Genomic DNA, 7,744 nt, shown 5'->3' on the forward strand with positions numbered 1-7,744 from the left:
CCACAAAGGATGTAAGGTCACACAAAGATGGTTACTCTGTGGTTGGTTCCCTTCCCCTACCTAGAAAACTTCTCAAGGAGGAATTTGGAGATTTTCTACATTTGCCTAGGATTTCCAGCCACGTGCAACCCCCGCCACTGCTAGGCCTGCAGGCAGGCTGTGGGCACATACACGTGTACGTAAGCATCCTCTGTGGCACAGGCTTGGGGAGTCCAACACCAGACTGAGTGACGGCCCTGCAGAGTCCGAGTCCTGCCGCCAGCACTGGAGACAGGCTTAGGTGCTTCTTGCGCAGCTGTTTTTTTTCTCCAGATACTGAAACTACTTGGTGCATGCCGCTGGCAGCAGGCGTGCTCTGCAGCCAAAGATCAACCCCACATGCAGCAGGATGCCCGGGAATTTCATCGATGCAGGGCTTGGTATTGCTGCTGGTATCGCCATAAAAGGATTCACCCGGAGTAAATCACAGTCTCGAGTGAAGTCTGGGGCTGAGCGAGGAGCTGAGCTGGAATCCTGCTAGACCCAGGCAAGTGGTTTTGTTAGTGCTAGACTTGTCCTACTGCAAGGAGCTGAGGAGCAGTTTTGTTGAGACAAGAGCTGACTCGGTGTGCCCGTTGCGTAAATCTTGCCCCTTTCCTTTGCGTTCCAATAGGTTTGGTTGAAGAACCAGCAGATTACAGATGATATCAAGGTATACGTTGGCTTTTTATCCCATTTATTTGTATAGGTTCTCAGTTACAGAGAAATAAATGAATCCAGTAAGCACACAAAGGAGAGTTTATCCTTCTTTGTTACGAGCTTTTTACTATTCACATTCTCATGTGTCCTGTGTTTTTCAATGCAAAGCCTTCTCCTTACTGTCTAAACAGGGAAAAGCTGGTATTTATTTATTTTTTAACATCAATATTTAATTGTGGGCATTTCCTAATTATCTACTGCTAATTTAAAATGGGAAGATGGAGTTCTTAATTTGACAAACTGCTGTCTGAAGCCAAGGGGAAATGCTGCTGTGCAAGAACTGTGACCTGCACATGATAAGCAATAGGTTTTCTTTGGATTTTCCTTAAGCGTAGTATCTGCAATGGCCGACTTGAAAATCCCTCCTCAAATATATTGTCAAACAGCAGTAACACCAAAGTATTTGACTTGGCTTTCTTTGGTTGTTGTTATAAAAAGGGAAGGAGGAGCAGGTAAAATGGGCAGGTATAAATGGGTGAAATCAATGCAGCTACACAGCTGGGGATCTGGTCCTTTTGTGTCTGATAAGGAAGAAAATAACTCTTTACTTTTTATCCCTGAGGCAGGTCAAGCGCTGCCTGTTGCTAGAACCTATGTGGCTTTGACGAGTTGTACTGTTAGTTCAGGCTCTGCTTTCCCGAAGCGCGTGTGCCCGTGCCGGCGGTGGGAACTGCGGGCACGCCGTGCCCAGCCTCGTGCCTGAGTTTCCACGCTTGGCACTTTGATCAGCTCGCCCTAAATTAGAGCAGAGGCGTTAGCCAAAATGCAAGCAACCCGGGAATTTGAGCTTGAATACAAGTCAGAGCTCGCAGGACTGTGTTGGTCATGAAAGCATCTTTATTCTTGATCTGCAGGAAAGATTTCCTCGTGCTGTTTTCTGTGCAGAACTGATGGGATCGGGATTACTGTCTATCAGGCGACAAGGGAACCCGCCAGCTCACAGAAGGTATGTGATTAGAGAGGACCCTAGGGTAAGGCGATTCCCAATGGGGCTTATAAGGGAACGCGTACTGCTGAAGCAGCACACATTACTGGCTTCCACTGCCGGGAAGCCAGGGCTGGCATCACTGCAGACGCTCCCCACCAGTGGATGTTGCTGCAGGCACATCAGAATTTCTTAATGTAGTGAAGAAGAAAGGGGGAAGAGGACAGCAGGGAAGAGAAATCAGGGGAAAAATGTATAAAAAATTCACTACATAAATTAGCTGCGCTTCTTGCAGCAAAACTAACAGTTTCTTTTGAATGTGAATTCTGTTGCTTCTCTTAACTAAATGCCTAAAGGAATTGTATCACATAATATACAAGGGTAATTATTAAAAATGCATAAATAGTCTTGTAGGTACAAAAAGTTGCAACTTGTCTCCAGCAAAACATTAAAAGGTTTGCATATGTCAATGAATTACAGGCTGTTTGCTTTTAATCGCTGCTATTTTGGGAGTTCCTGTAAGGATGTTTTTAGAAGAAACACATTTGGTAATTAGAGGAGGCCGCCCCATTGTAATGGGCAGTTGAAACCCAAAGGAGGCCTAGTGAGGATTATTCAGGGTGTCTAACGGTTTTGGCTCTGGCTTTGGGTGTTAAGTATCGGCTAACATGTTTATGCCTGGCCTTCAGATGTCCAAACACAAAGGCTCTTTTCTTCTGCTCCTGGCAAGAATCCAGGCCAATCTTAGAATATTTGCCCATCCTCCTCTTCTGTATCCGACCCATCATTGAGGACAGTGTTTCTCTTGGAGTTTCATCTGAAAAACACTACAGCAAAGGAATGCTCACTGACCCAGAAGCCCAGTGACAAGAAGAGAGAATTATATGTGTATGAATGTCTGCCTTTGGGAAAAAAAGCTCACGGAAAGAGAACTACAACAAATCCAAAGTTTCTTTCCAAATTGAGCAACCTGGATTTTTTCTTTTTAAAAGTCAGATCTGGTGGGACATGCTTGGATAATTTTTTTTAAGGCAAAATATTATGTTAAGACAGCCTGCTTACTATTACACCTCTGAGATTCAAGAAATTGAAAATGTACGTTTGTGTTCAAGAGCACAGGCATCGGTTCAGATTGATACTTGGAGATTACCCTGAGCTAGAATAATGTATTTATGACTAGGGTCAAAGGGATTACCCACATGAATAAGGCCTAGCAGGATCAGGCTCTGCTGCTTACAGCCAGCCAGGAATGGATAATGTGATATGAAAACAGACCTTTTTGGATTGTTTTCTTCAAGCTTATACATCTAATTTCTGTCTCTGTGTTTGAAGCTATTCAAAGCATTTGATGCAGTCCTTAATACTGGTCAATATTTTCTTTTTGATTCTATATTTTTGACTCCAGCCCTGTAGTTCCAGATGATGGAAAAAGAGATGAATGCTTCTTGCAAGCAGCTAGAAGCCAGTTTCTAAGGACTTGAGTTATTTGTAAGAGAAAGGATTACCAATATGAACATTGCGGGATCAGTCCCACGGTTTGTCATCCTAGTGCTCCCATGTTTATGTTAGAAAAGATCAGACAGAAAAAACCTGCATTCAGCCAAGTCCTCGTGTTTCTCAGTTTCCACAGATACACACAGTATCTGTAACATATCTTCTCAGTTTAAAGTCTGATGCGCTACCATGAATGGCAATGACAGAATACAATAAATGCATTTTACTGGGTAACAAGGTGGGAAAGCAAATGAAAGGTATTATTATATTATAAATGAAAGTCTTAATCATTGGCTTCTGTATTCAGGCTTTGTTTCAATAAGCGTAATTCATCAACTGCTTACAAGAAGTATTTAGTTATTGAGAGTATTTGCATGCTGTGTTGATGTCCTTCTAGCATAGTTAATGTGTTTGTTTTTATGACTCATAGAAGAACCCCGAATCTTTTGATGTTCACGCAACTCTGTCTCTGCTGAAAGAGCCTCTCCTTTCCTTAACCCAGATCACCAGTCAATGCACCCACCTCCAGATTTTCAGCAAGGAAGAGCAACGGAAGCAAAGTTAACTGGCAGAAAAGAGCTGGAAGGCAGGTCGCTCTAATTATGCAGGTAGTGTTTCCAGTGCTGCGGTGTCTGCCTTCTCCAGTTAAAGAGTGATTTGGATGGAAAGACTGAAGGACCAGCCATCATTAATGCCCTTACAAAAGTTGCTCCCTCTCCCTCTGCTGCTGAAGCAAAGGCAAAAACTCCAACTGATTTCAAGAGGAGCAGGATTGGGCCCTTAGGCTGTACATAAGTGTCTGTGTTGGAAAAGAGAATGTACAATGTTGGATGCTTCTTATAATATAAGATTAGATCAAATCCTTTCAGTGCCCTGAAGCTTTATACCTTAATGCTGGGCTACCTGTGGCAGATAGCAAGTGAATGCCTGTCAGCATGGATCATCCTCTCAGCGTTCACTAAAATTGTACAATTCTCGTTTTGCAGCATTTGAGATCTTTTAAAAAATAGAGTCTAGTGGGAATAGAATGTAACATCAAGACAAGTAGCTTCAATTTTTACCTGATCATTGGCATATTCAAGGTATTTTATATATAGTGATGCCTGACAAGCAATCAATGGACAGCCAGAAAATCAGTTAGTTGTTAGATTTTGCATCGAGGCGCATGAAAATTATATGTAGCTAGTCTGAGAGAACAGTTCGCCAGGCAAATAAACTGGTATTTTCAACAAAGGCAAAAATGTGCTGATGCTTATCAGGTGAAAGACATTTCCTCCATCCCATCTCTAGCCTGCCCATGAAGGAAGCGTTGTCTCTGGAGTGTGACCCTATCTTACGAGCACTCACTCGGTGCCCACAGCTGCATGGAGCTCCATAACATGTCCCCTTGCCGTTGGTCTTCAGGCTGGATGACCGACTCTAGTGCCCGGGCTCCTGGGTGGTGGTGAGCACCCGTGGCCTGTCCCAACCCCAGTGAGGGCACAGTCACGGTGGGAAACTGGGAAATATGGTGATTAGACCTGATTAGAACAAAGGAGAGCACAGCGAAATAACTACACCTTAGTGTGTTTTGTAGGAGCCTCCCTGGAGAGTTTGGAAGCCCAAATCCTACTGACTTTGGAGCTTCCCCAGGTGCACTTCTGCGTTTGAGGACAGAACTCTGCCTTTGCGTTTCACACACCGTCTCACCCGAACGGCCACACTGTAGGGATCTGAGACTTCCCAGAAAGCAGGCGTGCCTTCATGCCAAACCCTACTGGGTTACGAGTGCGATGGGCTGGAGCAGGTGGCACAGGGTGGCTTGAGAGATCTGCCAAAACCAGTGTGCCTTCTGCCATCTTGCCTTCACATCCCAGGCTGCCCCAGGTGCTGGGTCAAGAGTGTGCTGCTACCTGCAGAACTGGCAGGTGGCCTGGGCCAGCAGCACTTGGGCTTTGCCCCGCCTGACTTGCAGGTATAGGCACTTCACTGAATGATGCCCAGATGCTCTCACCAGCCCTTCGCCTTCCAGCAGAGGACAAACCTGCACAAGGCTGACGGCTCACGGGCTGAGGTTACGGAGGTGAACTCTGAAGACCTCTGGCTTTCTCTCTGCCCTGCACTTTACATAGGAGTTGGGACAGAGCCGAAATGGGACAAAGTGTTTCCACCCCACACTTTCATGACTGGAATTTTGAGCCATTCATTTTTTTTGGAATTAAAAGCTGCTTTTTACATAAGTAATACACAATAAGTCGGTGAATACCAATTAAAAGCATATTTCACAAAATTAGACTTTCAGTTGCCTGTTCTGTTGAATATCAGTCGGTAATAAGCTTTCCTCATTTCCCTGAGCATGTAATTTTTCCCTTGAATTCTTGAGTCACTGCTTTGATCACTTCTTGATTGCTTAAAGGCTGTGAGTCAGTAATATTTCCCAGTTTCGTTGTCACATCAAAGATCTTTGAGGGGCTTTCTCCAATAGAAGGCAGCCAAGATTCCTGGTTGACATAGTTCATCACCATGCCGAAGCTATGCTGCACAAATGAAAATAGGGAATAATGCATCACCTTTAGCCATTCGTGTAATCATTTGAATAATATGTATCACCTCCTTAAATGGGCCAGCTGCTACACAGCATTTTTTTTTCTCGAATTTTTACTCTTGAAAATATGGAGGGCACACATTAAACAGGAAAGGTGATTTTTATCCAGACGTGCTGATGAATGGAAGCAAAGGCAGTTGCTTTCCTCTGTTTACAGATTTTTGCTGTTGCTTTATTCAGGCATTTATGACATGAACAATTCTGGCATTGAAAAGCCTCACATTTTTACAGAAACATCATTTAATGTGATAATATGCAAAGTATGACAAAAGCCGTGAACAATATAAACAATTTGCACAGGATTCAGACTTTCAGTCTGGTACAGCAATTCATATCCCACAGTGGCAGTTTCGATCAACTTAAATCATTGATTTAATGCCTCACCACAGCACGCCAGATCCTGACATCGTCCCTCCGCTTTGGCTCGGGCTCCTCTTTGGCAAAACTCAGGCAGATTTCCAAAGAAGCTGGATGTGAGCAAAATGAGAGCCAAATTACCATTGAGACCGGCAGCGGGACAGGGTTTTCCTCTGCTTGTGGGACGGGGGAAAGTCTATTTCCCCACTACCTGCGGTGACCCAGGTGGCCCGCGGGGGCTCTGTCTTCAAAGCCTCTGGGCTTTCATCGTTGGATGCAAAACCCTGCAACGCTGAAGGAAGGGCTTCGTGCCCAGCCCTGCCTGAGCCGCCTGAATCTTCATTTTCCTTCCCTGGTGGGAGAGCCGGGGCGTGCCTGGGCAGCCCTTTGGGATGCATTGGGGGTCCCTTCTCCCACAGAGGGAGAAATGGGTGGGGGAAGAGACTTGCTTTGGTATTTCCTGAAAGCAAAAGGTCTCTCTGAAGAAGGATGTGAAGCTTGTGGCAAATTTAACTTCTACAGGAGCTGCGAGTATTTCCAGTGTGAACTTCGCTGCCATCATTCCTGGAGCAAATAAATTACAGTGGGAAGGTTTTTAAAGGAACACTGTCACCTTACAGCTCCTACGTTGCAAACAAACAAATGCCTTTCCTTGTGTTACAAATCCCACCTTAACATTATTAAAAGTGAAAGAATTTTTAAAAATCCAATTTACTTGTCACTCTTTCTGCTCTGTTTACTGGTTGTGTTTTCTCACCATGGACAATAGAAATCAATGAAGTCAGGTTTGCCTGCGTTTGAGTCACTTTCACTTTTAGGTTTTCAGGTTTAGGGAGGAAAGTTCAGGGGAATGGTTATTTCATCAAATACGACTGTTTTCACTTGCAATTAAAAAAATCAATGGCAACGTTTCTATTCAGACATATGTTTTGTAAAAGTCTGCTTCTGTGAGATTTAAACTTTGGACCAACCTTGGCAGTGTCCTTTGAAAGATGTAGCTAAGGAAAAGCTAGTGGTAATAAAAATAATACTTTTCATTATCATGGCAGATGGGAGACCAGTTATGCAGCGGGACCCCATTTTTATAGGTATTGCATAAATAAGGGATAAAATATGGTCACAGCCTCTGAAACAAGGGGTAGATACATCCCTAATGAGAACAAGGATAATGAGATACTAATATTCAGCAGTATGAGCCATGATTTCAGCAGCCCAAGAAACCACAGTTCTTGTAGATAACATGGCAAAGGCTGTTCTGCAGAGGAATATGAAAGCAGATAAAGGAGTAAGTTTGCAGATATTTACATGAGATTCTCATAAGCACAAGGGGCAGCTTTTGATCAAAGGATATAAATCTGGGTGAATCTAAATGTGTTTTTTTCCTACACTGGAGTTCCCTATTCTGTGCTACTGCAGGAGGGCTCAATTTAGGTCCTCATAATGGTATGCAAAACTTGCAAAATGTATCCCAGCTGGGGCATGCTCTCTAGGTAAGGCTTCCTTCTTGCTCCAGCAGGACTTCAATTCAGGGAGTTACTAAAAGAGCGAAACACAGAATAGCAAGTGCTGTTTGCATTCTGAAAAGTAGCCCTAACCATCTGCTGCCACCCATGTCGGAAAGGATTTCAGGATTGGGCCTTGAGCTT

The 7,744-nt window shown here is 44.0% G+C and overlaps 1 long non-coding RNA gene across 1 annotated transcript; it reads left to right on the plus strand.

The window, feature by feature from the left end:
• Positions 1-1,456: 1,456 nt before the first annotated feature.
• LOC115337176 lies at positions 1,457-6,757 on the plus strand. Its single transcript, XR_003922045.1, has 3 exons — positions 1,457-1,684; positions 3,588-3,765; positions 4,734-6,757. It is a non-coding gene; the product is annotated as an uncharacterized LOC115337176 (long non-coding RNA).
• Positions 6,758-7,744: the final 987 nt, after the last annotated feature.

Source organism: Aquila chrysaetos, chromosome 2 (genome assembly GCF_900496995.4).
Source record: "Aquila chrysaetos chrysaetos chromosome 2, bAquChr1.4, whole genome shotgun sequence".
NCBI lineage: Eukaryota > Metazoa > Chordata > Aves > Accipitriformes > Accipitridae > Aquila > Aquila chrysaetos.